Source organism: Mastomys coucha, unplaced genomic scaffold (genome assembly GCF_008632895.1).
Source record: "Mastomys coucha isolate ucsf_1 unplaced genomic scaffold, UCSF_Mcou_1 pScaffold7, whole genome shotgun sequence".
NCBI classification, from domain to species: Eukaryota; Metazoa; Chordata; class Mammalia; order Rodentia; family Muridae; genus Mastomys; species Mastomys coucha.
In genome coordinates, this window is record NW_022196913.1 from 27,623,845 (window position 1) to 27,638,469 (window position 14,625).

At 43.4% G+C, this 14,625-nt stretch overlaps 1 long non-coding RNA gene and 8 other non-coding genes across 9 annotated transcripts in view; 3 read left to right on the forward strand and 6 right to left on the reverse strand.

Annotated features, from left to right (window-relative positions):
• Positions 1-1,651: 1,651 nt before the first annotated feature.
• On the reverse strand, positions 1,652-1,740 carry Trnay-gua. The gene is given in 2 exon segments: positions 1,652-1,687; positions 1,704-1,740. It is a non-coding gene; the product is annotated as a tRNA-Tyr (tRNA).
• An 814-nt stretch (positions 1,741-2,554) lies between these two features.
• Positions 2,555-2,642, forward strand: Trnay-gua. The gene is given in 2 exon segments: positions 2,555-2,591; positions 2,607-2,642. It is a non-coding gene; the product is annotated as a tRNA-Tyr (tRNA).
• Positions 2,643-3,009: 367 nt separating this feature from the next.
• On the reverse strand, positions 3,010-3,095 carry Trnay-gua. The gene is given in 2 exon segments: positions 3,010-3,045; positions 3,059-3,095. It is a non-coding gene; the product is annotated as a tRNA-Tyr (tRNA).
• Positions 3,096-4,926: 1,831 nt separating this feature from the next.
• On the reverse strand, positions 4,927-5,024 carry Trnay-gua. The gene is made up of 2 exons: positions 4,988-5,024; positions 4,927-4,962 (listed from the first exon to the last, which is right to left on the reverse strand). It is a non-coding gene; the product is annotated as a tRNA-Tyr (tRNA).
• Positions 5,025-8,120: 3,096 nt separating this feature from the next.
• Positions 8,121-8,193, forward strand: Trnaa-agc. Its single transcript has one exon. It is a non-coding gene; the product is annotated as a tRNA-Ala (tRNA).
• Positions 8,194-9,930: 1,737 nt separating this feature from the next.
• Trnay-gua lies at positions 9,931-10,018 on the reverse strand. Its single transcript is given in 2 exon segments — positions 9,931-9,966; positions 9,982-10,018. It is a non-coding gene; the product is annotated as a tRNA-Tyr (tRNA).
• Positions 10,019-10,237: 219 nt separating this feature from the next.
• The window catches only part of LOC116082060, a 12,782-nt gene continuing 8,394 nt past the window's right edge, over positions 10,238-14,625 (reverse strand). Inside the window, exon 3 of the long non-coding RNA XR_004115153.1 lies at positions 10,238-10,473. This is a non-coding gene — a long non-coding RNA (uncharacterized LOC116082060). The remainder of the gene's footprint in view (positions 10,474-14,625) is intronic.
• On the forward strand, positions 13,267-13,339 carry Trnak-cuu. Its single transcript has one exon. It is a non-coding gene; the product is annotated as a tRNA-Lys (tRNA).
• Positions 13,704-13,775, reverse strand: Trnap-agg. The gene has a single exon. It is a non-coding gene; the product is annotated as a tRNA-Pro (tRNA).

Sequence of the window (14,625 nt, forward strand, 5' to 3'; positions counted from 1 at the left end):
AGGCGGAGTCGGGGCTGAGACGTAGGGGCGGGGCGAAGGCGGGAGGGGCGGGGCGGGGCCGACAGCTAGCTCTGGAGAAGGGGTGGGAGCCGCAGGATGTGGGTCGTGGTAGAATACCTCCGTCGCGCGCAACCCTCATCTGAGGCAGGCTCTCACGGAATATTTTTAATTTTTTTTTTAAACTGCGTATGAATGATTTTTGCCTCTGTGCATCAAGAGCGTGTTCCGGTGCCTCTCGTGGGACTTTTGCAGGGCAGAGTGTTGGGAGAGTGTGTTGTGGACACCAAAACAGCATTTTCTTCCAGGTCTGTGGTGCGAATGTGGCTGAAGGGACAGCACACATTTTAAAAGGTTTTATGAAATTCAACTTGTAAACTTCAGTCTGAACTTTGAAGTTTTAATTATTTGACGCTTCAACTGGGTTTTAACATTTTTAAAATTCAAGTTTTTGAAGCAGCTTATACATTTGCACATATACTTTTGGAATTTTAATTGGAGTTGCGGTCTTAACATTTTAAACGCGCACCTCTAGTAATTTTACATGTCACTTTGTGAGTCTTTACATCTGTGAATGCGTGAGGAAAAAGCTTGTTTGACTACTGTGGTGTTCGAATCTATCGCAAAGTTGATGAGCAAAGGGCCGGCGTAGCAGGTCTCAGGTCAGCTCGCTGGACAGCCGCCAGGGGGCGCGGCCCGCACGCGCCTGCGCGGTGGCCGGCCGCAGCTCTGCTTCAGGCTCCCGAGAGCTGATGCAAGACGCTCGGGCCATGCTGCTGGAAATGATGCGCTGACCCTTCCGGATGCTTTACGGACGGAGCCCAGGATGACCCTGAGCACTTAAGTTTTCCCTCGCCAAGGCCCTACCTAATTTTTTTATCCATTATCATGATATCTGCATCCGCAGTCTGGGCGTTATTTGTAAAGCTGAGGTGCTTCCGGGGACCTAATAACTAAACCTGACTTTGGGGACTTTGATTGGAGAGAACTTGGCTGTTGGTTACCTCTGCTCCCCTTATGAAAAGTGAATGTGGAGAGAAAAGACCCCTACTTTTAATTTTTAACTGAGTACTTCACCAACAATGGCACTTGAGAGCGCCTTCCGGAGTTACTTCCACGCGTGGAGAGCTGGGGGAGGGGCGCATGTAAAGACGATACAGGAGTGTGATGGGAAGTGGCAACACCATTTCTCTACTTTGAGCGCGCTTGAAATTACTGTTAATGAAATATTTCTACACATTAAAGGCCAAGTAAACGAAGTAGTGGCAACTCTGTAATCCTCAGCTCTTGGGAGATGGAGAAGAAAGGAAGTTCCAGACCAACCTGAGCTACAAGACCCTTTTAAATTTTAATATATCTATCTACATATATACACATGCACATATATGCATATACATACATATATACATGAGCATAGAGAGGATCGTGAAGCATCTTTTCACCGTTACCCCTTCCCATGACCCAGTCTGGATTTCGTGAAAAATAATTGCTTCTGGCAACTCGAGCAACACCTTAATCGTTTTATTTACTCTCCACAGCACCTGAGGCTTATTATTTTGTTTTTCAAACCCTACAACTGACAAATGACATTGGCTCACTGCAAATCCTTGAATATCCTAGGGTTCCCACCATGGATACCTTTTCAAAAGGTCACTCCTTCGAGCCGGATTCGAACCAGCGACCTAAGGATCACCGACAGTAATACCCTACAGTCCTCCGCTCTACCAACTGAGCTATCGAAGGAAGGTGGCTACCACTCCTTTAACATTTGTAAAATAGTTGGTGGACTTGTTCTGATTCGTGTTTTGAAGTATAGGGAAATGTTTCTGGGGCACTAGGATATTCTAAAACTAATTTAGCTAGTGGTCCCTCAACAGGTGTTTAAGAACAGGTTTGAGCTGAGAGTTTTTAATGTACAAGTGTTTTACATAGATTTGCAAAAACTGCCCCTAAGAATGTTCACAAACCCTTCCTTCCAGACAGGACCATCCACTCACTCCCTTTGTTGCCCTTCCCTGCTGTGCTGTCCAGTCTCAGCACCTTCTTTATTAAAAGTGAGCGAAAATGGCGGAGGTAACATAGACAAACATCCTGAAGCAGAGCTAATGCCCACTTCAAGGGAACTCGTGATTCTCCTTTCTGAACAAGGAAAACCCAGGGATACATGAAACATAACACTTAAGAGGCCTTTGATAAGTAGGAAAGGAGTAATAATACTATTTTCCACAATGGTAGTGGGGCAAATAAATGAACATGTCACACACACACACACACACACACACACGCACACGCACACGCACAATCAAGCAAAAATTTTAACTATTTCATTTTTAAGTGTGCTGCCATGCTTGGCTAGCAAATACCTGTGGTGCCGTTCAGTTTCCTGATCCTAAGACAGAAAATGAATGTTAGGAAAAACAAGAAGCCGCCATCCAGAAATATTTTCATAGAATATATGAGTTATGAAAGGTTTGGATATTATAAATTATTACATATATAGAAATGTCTCTGGCGTGTTTATATATTTTTACAAATGTTAAGAAGCCCATACTATCTTCCTTCGATAGCTCAGTTGGTAGAGCGGAGGACTGTAGAGTACTAACCTAGTAATCCTTAGGTCGCTGGTTCGAATCCGGCTCGAAGGAGTGATCTTTTATATATCACTTGAAATACCCAGTTGTAAGATTAGGGTAAAATAAACAAACCTCAGGTGCTGTACAGTACAAATAAATAAATAAAACGATTAAGACATTCCTCAAGTTGCCAGGAGCAGTTACTTTTCACGAAATTCAGACTGGGCCATGAGAAGGGGTAAGATGAAAAGATGCTTGTATATATATAAGCAGCTCTATAAAAAATCGTCTCATTAAAGTTCTAAAGGCCTAAAGTACTTTCTAGGCATGAAGTTGATTCTCCTCCAAATATGAACTTATAAAGACTGTTAATTAGTACTGAAGTTCTTACTGCATTTTATATTATCTTTTGGTAGTATAAATGTCACTAAAAGACACCTCCTTCGAGCCGGATTCGAACCAGCGACCTAAGGATGTCAACATCTGACCTACAGTCCTCCGCTCTACCAACTGAGCTATCGAAAGGGGGTATACAACTTATCGGGCTTATGGAATAGCTGAGTATTTTGTTCTATTTTCTGCTTTATTTTTAAATGAAAACAATCAGCAGGAAAGTCTTTTAAGGTCTTCACTGCCCTTGTCCTACGGTGCTATCCTGTCTCCTTAGGGCCTCCTCTCTCTATTAAAAGTGAAAGGGAATGGCAGGGATACCTAGACAGACAATATCATCCTGAAGCAGAACTATTGCCCAGTTCACCATAGAAACGCGGAATGTCAAGAATGAATGCAAAAAGCATGAGACACGAAACTTGAGAAGCTTTTGATATGTGTTTCAGGCTGGTTTCTGTTGCTATGTTAAAATACTACGACCAAAAGCAACTTGGGGAGGAAAGGGTTTGTTTAACTTAAGCGTGGGCAGAAACTCAAGCAAGGCAGGCACTTGGAGGCAGGAAGCAAAGCAGATAACATGGAGGAGTGCCGCGTAAAGGCTTGCTCGCCGTGGCTTGGTCACCCTGCTTCTTATACAACCCAGAACCACTTGCCCAAGGGTGGCATCACCTACAGCGGGCTGAGCCATTCCACATCAATCATTAATTATGTAAATGCTCTCACAGACTTGCCTACAGGCCAATCGGATAGAGGCATTCTCACAACTGTGGTTCCCTCTTCCAGATGACTAGTTTGTGTCAAGTTGAGAAAAACTAGTCACAGCGTGTATCTAGGAATGGCCTGGCCCATGTTGTGTTGCACAACAATACTGGCGCAAATAAACATAACATAACGTATACTTCAAACTTAATACATCCAATCACTCCATTTTTATGCTGCTATGCTTGTTAGCAACACCTATGGTGCCACTCAGCTTCCTGGTGCCTAAAACAAAAAAACAAACAAACAAACAAACAAACAAACAAAAAAAAATGAGCACCATGGGAAAGCATAGGGAGCCATACAGGAAGACTTTTATTTGTCGGAGTTTATAAGTTTTAAAGTTTATTAATTATGAAAGGCTAGGAGCAGAGACCGAATAGGAGAAAAGCTGGAGAGATGAAGGAAGGCTGTAAGGAGCTGGCACGGTCCAGGTGCACCAGAAAGCTTCTGAGAAAGAAAAACCAAAACACAACAGCAAACTCAGAAGCTGGAGTGGTTTACGATTCTCCTGCTTCAACCACTTCAGTTGCTGGGATTCCAGGCCTGGGTCTCTACACCCATCACCGGTCATTTTCGGAGACTCCTCCTCAGTAAACTCCGCTGGTAGTGGGGAGGAAAAGAGGGGGATAGGGACCAGTCCCTCTTTTATAACCTTACACCGACCTTTTCTCAGTACTACTGTCCCAAATGAAACGATCACACGTTTTAGGTGTGTGTAGCACCGTCACAGGTGGGTCAGAGTGTGCTGGGGACACACTATGCAGAGACTGAACTGATAATTACGTTTTGCTTTGGGGTAAGCTTGGCGTGGCCTCATAAATTTTTGCTAAATGTCAAGACGAAGGGGACTCCACTGGCTGTTGCATATATCTATCTATCTATCTTTTGTTGTTGTTGTTTTTGTTTTGTTTTGTTTTTTCGAGACAGGGTTTCTCTGTGTAGCCCTGGCTGTCCTGGAATTCAGTCGGTAGATCAGGCTGGCTCGGAGCTCAGAAATCTGCCTGCCTCTGCCTCCCAAGTGCTGGGACTGAAGGCGTGAGCCACCACTGCCGGGCCTGTTGCATATATCTAATTCCTGGGGGGGGGGTTGTTTGTTTGTTTAAAAACAAAAACAAAAATAAAAACAAGCAAGTATTGTGAACAGAGGAGGTAAGATGAGATGATATCCTAGGATAAGTTGACGGGATACCGACCAAAACACTCGTCCTTCGAGCCGGATTCGAACCAGCGACCTAAGGATACCTTCAGGTGAAGGTAAAGCACCACTACAGTCCTCCGCTCTACCAACTGAGCTATCGAAGGATACACGTAGTAGATACTTAGTAATATTATATGACCTCAATTTTGCTTTGTTGATGTTATAACTAGGTGTTCTCAAATATTGGACATATTCTGTATAGTGACGATCATAGTTTCCTGGGTATGTTTTTATATATATATAAAAAGAAAGAAACTAATAAGATTTCCTGTCCTTGACCCACTCCTAGATGTTCCATAGCCACCTTGTCCTTTCTGATTACTTCATTTCTCTTCGATTTATCAAGATATGCTAGATAAATGATACGGTTACATCAAGTACAAGACAACTGGGGAAGCCAGTTGTGGATTGTAGACAGCCATGGCCAGTGTATTTTGGTGCTGAAATACACTGAAAGTTAGTTTTTCTTCCTGAAAGTTAGGAGGTGGCACCATTTAGGAACTGCCAACACTTCAGTGTGAATTTTAAGATATTCCTCATCTTCGACCACAACTGAGCATTTGGAAAGTTAACAGCCAATCCAGTATTACTAGAACCCCAAAATTTGTTCCTGCTGAAAACCTCCTACTGCGAGTGTAGTCACCACAGCAGATGGATCCGTGCCTTGGGAATGGGCTAGCCTTTCGATCCTGTTCCACACCTACACTTCTCATAATCACTAGAAGGATAAATAGAGGCCAGAGTGGGCCTCTATTCTGTCCGGTAAGAAGGAAGAATCTAAATAGCGGTGAGTGTCAGGTCAATCTGACTATCAGAGGCATAACAGTGGGTTTCCATATACAATTTCAGCATCTGAGATTTAAAATCACTTATGTGGAAGGAGCTTCTTCCCATAGAAAGCCATTCTCTTTTTGTCAACCCTGACTGTAATGAGTAAGCAAAGAGAAAAGCAAGTGTTGTGGGAATTGTCTCAGTCAGGGTTTCTATTCCTGCACAAACACCATGACCAAGAAGCAAGCTGGGGAGGAAAGGGTTATTCAGCTTACTTTCACATGGTTGTTGATCACCAGAGGAAGTCAGGACTGGAACTCAAGCAGGTCAGTAAGCAGGAGCTGATGCAGAGGCCATGGAGGGATGTTCCTTATTGGCTTGCTTCTCCTGGCTCGCACAGCTGCTCTCTTATAGAACTCAAGATGTCCAGCCCAGGGATGACACCACCCACAAGGTCCTCCCCACTTGATCACTAATTGAGAAAATGCCCCACAGCTGGATCTCATGGAGGCACTTCCCCAACTGAAGCTCCCTTCTCTGTGATTACTCTGGCCTGTGTCAAGTTGGCACACAAAACCAGCCAGTACAAGGGTGGTCTGAAGTCCCTGGAAAGACCTCGTATGGGCTCCTTGCACAGCTCAGAGACATAGGATCGGGTTTGGGAATGTGTGTTTCTGTTTCTTTTCTTTCCTTTTCCTATTTGTTTATTCATTTATTCCTTCATATTTACAGGATCTTGTTTTGTAGCTGACTGGCTGGTATTCATGAAGTAATCCAGGCAGGCCTCCAACTCAGCCCCCCAGCTGCTCAGATATGCCACCCCACAACCGGCTCTAGAATCACCGACTTAAATGTTTTGCTTTCTTTCTTTTAGTTCTTATTATCTTGCTCCGATTTTATAGAGTTTTTAAAAATAAACACTAAGCCTACAAGCGGAAGTCTTTTTGGTGAACTTTCAGAAGAGGCGACTGGACTTGTGCTTATCGACTAGGGAACCTCACCACTGTCCTATCTAGAACCCGGAACCACACATGGACTTGTGCTTGTCGACTAGGGACCTCACCACTGTCCTATCTAGAACCTGGAACCACACGTGATACTGGCACTCCGTAAATCCAGAAGGAAAAGAGCAAGTATTTCTTTTCCCTTTTTGCAAAGGTTTCTTTAGGCCCAAACCATGTATGTATCCACTTCTAGCAGAAGGTAGTGGAACATTCCTGAAAGAAGGCAGGAGGATCATGACTTCGGGGTCATCTTCGACTACACAGTGAATTTCAGGCCACCGAGGGCTAGCTACATGGCTCTACCTCAAAATTACCGGCTTCTCAATATTTACTTTGGAAAATTAATTTTGAAACTCCTGGAAATAGTGCCTGTAGAAACCAAAGGAAAGAGAAATTAAGCAGGACAGACGCTTTCACTCTTGGCCATGTGGTCTCCGGCAGCGATAAGGAGGAGGAGGAGGAGGAGGAGGAGGAGGAGGAGGAGGAGAAGAAGAAGAAGAAGAAGAAGAAGAAGAAGAAGAAGAAGAAGAAGAAGAAGAAGAAGAAGAAGAAGAAGAAGAAGAAGAAGAAGAGAAAGAAAGGAAGAAAGGAAGAGGGAGAGGGAGAGAGGAAGGAAGAGAAGAGAAAAGAAAGAGAGAAAAAGAAAAAGAGAAAAAAGCCGAACAAAGGACTGACCTTGAAGAGCGAGCCTTCTTGAGCCATAAAGACCAAAGAGTCGATTTCTGGACCCAGCCGTAAAAGTTAGAGGACGTGAAGGATGTGAGGATTGTCGAGGACGAAGGAGTAAGCCAAAGCCCAGCCTAAGGAACGAGATTATTTTTCCTGGCCGAATGTGTAATTCCCATCTGGCATCTGGTTTCTGTGCACAGGATCCCAGCATTAAGTTCCTGCCAATCCCAGCAGGGTTGTTCCAGTGTTCTCCGGGTTCCCGCCCTTTTGTACGCACCCCTGTGCGATTCTCAGAACTGGCGGTACTGCCTTTCATCTACAGAGGGCGCAAGTAACTCTGGGACTGTTCGGTCGCCACCAACCCACAATCTCACACTTTTTGCTATGTAAAACAAGATGCTTTGTAAAACAAGATACTTTGTAAAACAAGATGGCCTCAAAGAGAGGACAATCCTCCTGCCTTAGGACTCCTTTCTTCCCCTCCCCTGCAGTTCTAGAATTATAAAATACCAACCCTAACGCAGGAAAATCTTTCTTAAATACTCTATTTTATCTTCTCCATTTCAGTTTTTATCATCTTGTCCGGATTTCATTGGACTTAAAAAAAAAAGAATCAAATCAACAAATACACTAACACCTCCTTCACCCCACCCCCCACACCCACAATCTCTATTTGATGGGTTGAAAACACCAGCTAGCGTTGGATTACATCCAGATATCAAAAGGGAGCAAGGTAGCCGCCACTCACCATCTGAAGGGGAATTAGCTCAAATGGTAGAGCGCTCGCTTAGCATGCGAGAGGTAGCGGGATCGATGCCCGCATTCTCCAGTTTTGCATCTGCCTGTTTCTTTTCCCATCATACCTTGCTAGAGGAAGAACAGCCAACTCCGTCACTTTTAACCTCCCTAGTAACATTTCAGAGTTTCTCTCAGCAACCTGGAAGGGCCTAGTTCCTACCACACACTGTTCTCCAGGAAATGGCCGAGTTCTTTTGAGATTCCTCTCACGGCTTGGAGCTCTGGAGTTTTGTTACTGTCGAGAGAATCTGCAAACCTACACTTCCAGGAGTTATATCTCTTTTATACTCTTTTATTTCATGTATTTCCTGTTTTCCTATCAAGCTCTCACAGCTTTCCCTTTGTTAACGAGCAAACGCATTCCCTTTGTTGAGGCGGGGAAGCATGGATCGTACGTAGCTGTGTTTGAATCTAGGTCGTTTGCTTTTTTGTTTCAGTTCAATTACCGGTACTGGAATATCCCAGAAATGTAGAAGTTTGTGTGGGTTGCAACTTACTGTGCCTTGCAGAAACGCCTAGTTCAGGACTATCTAATATATTTTGTATTCGAGGCCCAAACGAATTGAACTATTTTTCTTTTTTTCTTTTTTTTTTCTTTTTTTGGTTTTTCGAGATAGGGTTTCTCTGTGTAGCCCTGGCTGAATTATTTTTCTTTTACGCACAAGCCCACTTTAAACACAGGATCATCCAGAGTTGCCATCTCAGACCGGCCTGCAACCCGCCAAACCTCGTGGTTTTTCATGCTGCTAATTAAAGATCGTTATGATTTACACCAAAACTTGAAAATGATTTGCTTAAAGGAAGTTCTGACACATGGGATGCAAGGTACAAGAAACTGCAAGCACAAAACCCTTGTACGACTTCGATATATTAAACTAAAATCTTTGTCAATTATCTTGTCTTACTTGATATTAATCTCTAGTTGACACTCTTCCACAAGCAACTGATTTTGAGAGCAGGAGTGATATAGTTTAAAGGAATTAGCACAAAATTAGCAAATATGTGCTACTGATATGTGAGATTTTCTTTGAACTAAATCTCCTCTTGCATTTCTCCCCTAAAGCCGCCAATTCCTTTCCAGTAATGCTATTTGTTTGGTTTGGTTTGGTTTGGTTTGGTTTTTTGAGAGAAACGCTCTAGCCGTGTTTTAAAACCCTTGCAGCACATTAAAATCGCCTTGTATAACTTTTGACATTCGCATCGCCTAGGTTTTAAAATGTCTCCAGGTCATTCTGATTTACACCAATTTTCCCCAGCCTCTTGAAACAAACAAACAAAACCATCATAACATAGTTAAACCAAGAAGCTTGAATGAACAGAATTTTCCTCCTGTCAAGAGGCAATAGGAAGATGCAGGCTGAAAACCTGAGCCTGAGGTCCAGCTGCTGAGAACTCTCTGACACTGGAGGGCGCGCGTGCCCCACCGATTAACCACAGGCCCTGAATTCATTCTCGACCACACTGTGAGTCTTGAGGGAGCACCCCCGGCCCCAAACCTCTTCTCTACAGGGCGTTCCCGATCCCTTTATTCAAGGATCTCCAAGGGTGGGGTTATGTGACCTATGACGTCAAAGCCTGCTTAGAAGTATTAAAAACCATTACAGAAAACATTTTTTTTCGAGTCAGGGTTTCTCTGTATCAGAGAAAAATTTTTAAAACTTACATTCACTTCTTTGCTCGTCTAAGTAGCGTTGGGCTCATTCAAATATGGAAAATGCCGCTCAATTCTCTAGGAAATAAGCTCCCAAACGCCATAAAAAGTAGAGGTTCCTTCGAGCCGGATTCGAACCAGCGACCTAAGGATGCCTGGGATATTCACCTACAGTCCTCCGCTCTACCAACTGAGCTATCGAAGGACCCACGTGTATTCAGTTCCCTACTTGGGATGCCATCTCTGCGTGAGGTGAGAGTTGCTATCAATCTGTGCAAATAACAGCTGCCTCTTACCTTTTAGTTTGTATTTATCCACCCTCTTATTTTATTTCAGTACCTCTTCAGAACCAAATTTCTGTGACTTGGCCTCTGAAGAAAACGGAACATTGAAAACCAAGGAAACAGAAGCGAAATGATTAAAGACTTTGAGAGGATTAACTTTTATTGCGGTGAATTTAAACAGCTCGTTTGCCCCCGTTTATCAGCAAGATTTGAGACGCGTTAGTCTGTAGCTATAGCAAAACTCTATGGTTGGTCCGGATGTGGTTGAGTACACTTTTAATCCGAATACCAGGGAGTCAGAAGCAGTGAGATCTTAGATCAATTCCAGCCCCAGCCTGGTCCACATAGTGAGTTCAGGGCCAGCCAAAGTGAGGGCCTGTGAAATCAAATAAACAAGCAAAGATGAGAAAGGATAAAGATAAAGATGAATAAAAATAAGACTATGGGAGGAGAAACATACTAAAACGTCCTTTAACTGACATTGGTCTTTGTCGATTAACAAGGAGACTTAATTAGCTCTTAATTTTAAAGTGACTATCAAGATGAAGTTAATAGAGTTTTAAATTATCAGTCTCCATACGGGGTTCAAGTAGGATTCAAGTGCAAATTAATTTGACAGTATTAGAATTCCTTCCAGCTTCCTTGAGATTCTGAGGAGCTCCAAATGGCTCTTCTTCCTTATTCATGACAGACACATCTGACATCAGAAATCTGTCTTATTCTTCTCCAGGTTCCATTTAAAGATCATTGTGTTGTTATACATTGGCGTCACACACATAGGCAAACAATCCCTCACCCCTAACTAGACCACTGGTGGACTAGCAGGGTCCACTCCCCTGTAGTACAATGAAAGAGTTCTCTGCTATTGTTCAATGTTTTGTGAGATTTTTGTTGTTTTGTTTGTTTTGTTTCCCTGAACAAGAATAAAAAGCAGGCTATTAATGACTTAGCTGAGAACTAACCTCTTCATGTCTTCAAGAAGTATTGGAGTAAATTAAATATATCGTTTTATCTCTTTCCCAACCCCAGCTGATTGAATGAGTTATCTTATTTTAGCTTATTACAGATGTATTTAATATTATCCATTTGGTCTAAGTACACTTTCACAGGCTCAATTCCATGATTGTTGTTTAATCTAAAATGAGCACTTACAAAAATAATAAATTCTTGAAAGAATACAACTCTTCCTCCTCCTCCTCCTCCTCCTCCTCCTCCTCGGATTCACATTATTCACCAAAGCATAAATCGAAGGGTGACCTCACTGTTACCACTTGTAGAAGAAAAGAAGCCCCCCGAGCAACAGCCCTGCCCTCCATGAGACTCCTGTGTGGCGACTTGAGTGGAAACCCATCCCACAGACCAGATTGTGTTGTGTGCTCCTCAATCTGGAAGTCTTTCCAAGAGGTCGCACCTATCCCGGTTACATCCCGCAAGGAGGCTCTCTGGAACTGTGAGGGCTGAGGACCTTCATTACAAGCTGTTCCTTTCTGTGGTCCCCTCTGTGGCCTGCTCAGATAACTCTTGAGCAAAAGGTTTCCTGTTCCCTTCATCTAAGGCCCATTCCGTCCCGCAAACTGCACTAAGTCCCTGCACCTCTGTATCCTTTTCCTGTCTCTTAAATTGCCAAGGCTTTCTAAAGTATACACTTGCCTGCACAGATAGATCAAACACTGTGTCTGAACAGGCTAAACTTATCATAGTGATTGTCTCGACTGGGCCTTTCCTTCACTCAGAACCTTGATAAATTCAGAAGTATTCCTATGCCTGTAGAATCCTACAGGCAGACCCCCAGATGACTGTTTTCTGATTTTTTTTTTTTTTTGGTCATAACAAACACCAAAAAAGTGTGTAAGCTGCGTGCAGATAGTCTGTTACTAGGAAAGCTCACATAGGATTTCTCTTTTTTTAAAGGCAATTCAGTAACATTTACTAAGTATGTAATGGTGTTCATGTTACAAGGCTTAGTTAAAAGCCTTAGGTTAGGTTAAACTTAAAAGCCTTAAGCTTAATTTAAACCCACTGTCAATGTTTGTTTCCCAGTTTCAACATCACCAAATCCAGGAAGTCCATCCTGATATTTTACGATATATGATTTTGTTTAGCAGAGTTGAGGAGCTAGATGCCGTTTTTGAATAGGTAGCATATGAATTGTTTTCGTTCTAGGGATTAGCTGGAATAGGGGATGACGTGACATACGAAATGGACAGACAGTAACGTCCAGGTACTTAGGTAAAGGAGATAGGAAGGCGTGGGTAGGAGAGGGCAGGGAGGATGACCACACTTGGGGAGGGGAGATTTTTAAATGCGATCTCCATTGCCTCCTGGCAGATAATAATAAAGTGCTGAGAGCTCTCAGGTTTTCAAAATGATACAACTGTTACCACCTAATCCCCTTTGCTTTGGCTACATACTTTGGGTATGAATTTGGTCTTTCCAATTTTGAAAACAGTTGAAAAATGCAACTAGACCACACGGTTGTATTTCTTGCCACAAATTTATGAAGTCGACGTTCTCATCTTAATAAGAATTAAAAATCTACCAGGCAATCCTGACGGACACTCCGATCAGATGGGTAACCTCTACTCTGCCGTGAATCAACATCTGTCAACAGAAGCCTCCTCACAGAGCTAGTGTGCATTATTGTCCCTTCAGGTTTGTTCTTAAAGAGCAAGAAAGCCGGTAGAACCGACAGGTTATGGGAACAGCAGCAGACAGCCTCAGTGGGTTACAGAAAGGAAGAGACCTGGATGATCGACTAGTGATGGCAACGTCACTTGTCGGGAGCTCGGCAAAAGCTATAAGAGAACCAGGAAACATTTTGTGGTTTATCAAAAGGAGAGAGAGGAAGAGGAGAAAAGGAAAGAAGGAGAGGGAAGGTAAGAGAAGAGAGGACGAAGAAGAAAGAGAGCCGAAAACAGAAATAGAAATGAAAAGAGAGAAAAAAAAAGGATAGAAATATAGACGCCAGTGGATAAGAATAGGAAAAGCAGGAAAATGTAGAACAGGGTAATAATTTCCAGCCAAACTTTTACTATTAGAGTTCTCGTCTTTTCTTACCTAGAAAACTAATAGGAACAACTAAACAAAATCTAAAATCGTGCCTTATGACGAGCTTGGGGGTGGGTAATACCTACTCTCCTATTATAGTGGAAGGAAGGGTTACACATGTGCCCGGCTAGCTCAGTCGGTAGAGCATGAGACTCTTAATCTCAGGGTCGTGGGTTCGAGCCCCACGTTGGGCGCTTCAATTTTTATAGCATTACAATGTAACGCGTCACTATCAAGCAAAAACTATTTTAGAGGTCGTAACTTTAAAACAAATCCATTCTAATTACAGCATTACAGCGAGCACCTATGTTGCGTCATATACTTGTAAATCTTTTGCAGAATTTGGTACCCTCTTGGCGCAGAGCTAGCTGGTCTAGAGAGACTGGAGGGAAAAATGAAAACGACTGGTTTTAACTAGAAGAGAGTTCAAGTTACAAACCGAAACCACGTGCATAGAAAGAACACTTGCAAAAAAGGACAAGCAAACAAAATAGTTGTCCATCATTAATTAAGTTTGAACTTTCGAAGGTTCGGTGATGGAAAACACAATTAAAACGTGGGCTCGTCCGGGATTTGAACCCGGGACCTCTCGCACCCTAAGCGAGAATCATACCCCTAGACCAACGAGCCAGATATAAGCTCGTTCTCCTCGTTTTCTTAACCATTTAACAAACCTAGTAAATATAATTTATATTGTTTTTAATTTTGAGTTTGTTTGGTCTTTCCGTCCTTTAAGCCGCGTCTCTTAAAGTTTCTTCCGTATAAACGTCTCTTGACCCACCCTTGTAAGAGAAACAACCGTGCCGTTTATTAAAAATACAGAAAGCAAAATTTCTTCTCAGATTTCTCTAGTCGGTGTCTAGAACCGCAACCCAAAAGGCCCAATTTCTGAGCAACTCCGAAACGGAACCACAGATATCACTGGGAGGCTGAATGAGAACCCTCCGGCCCCGACCCCGGCCCTGCCGGGCCCCAACACCCCGTGGACCCGGGGACTTGATCTGGGAATTTTCCCTCGGACGATCAAACGACAGGTGAAAAATGCACTCGCCTAGATATACAGCCAGGGGCTCGTGAATAAACAGAAAAAGCTCAGCGGCCCACGGAAGGTGGAGGATTAAGACTGGGATCCCGGGAGCAGACAGAAGGAAGATGGATCTGCGGGACAGGAGAACGTCAGGAAAGGAGCCGAGCGGAGCCGAGCGGAGCTTGCGGAGCTCCGCTGAGCAGCGAGCGTCCTGACGGGTTAAAGCAGATCCTGTAAGAGGGCGTAGCCTTTTCTTGCCTGAGAAATCAAAGGTAAGACAAGGAAAGAAAAAAGAAAAGTGTCTCTCTCTCGAGGTGTGGAATTCCTGCCACGAATTCGCCCCAGCAGAGACACTCGCTCGCACTGACGTTGTACGACGGAGGTGGGATGTTCTGTTTACAGACCATCCCGAGCGCAGGGTGCAGGCACTCAAAAGAAAGAAAGAGACAGAGA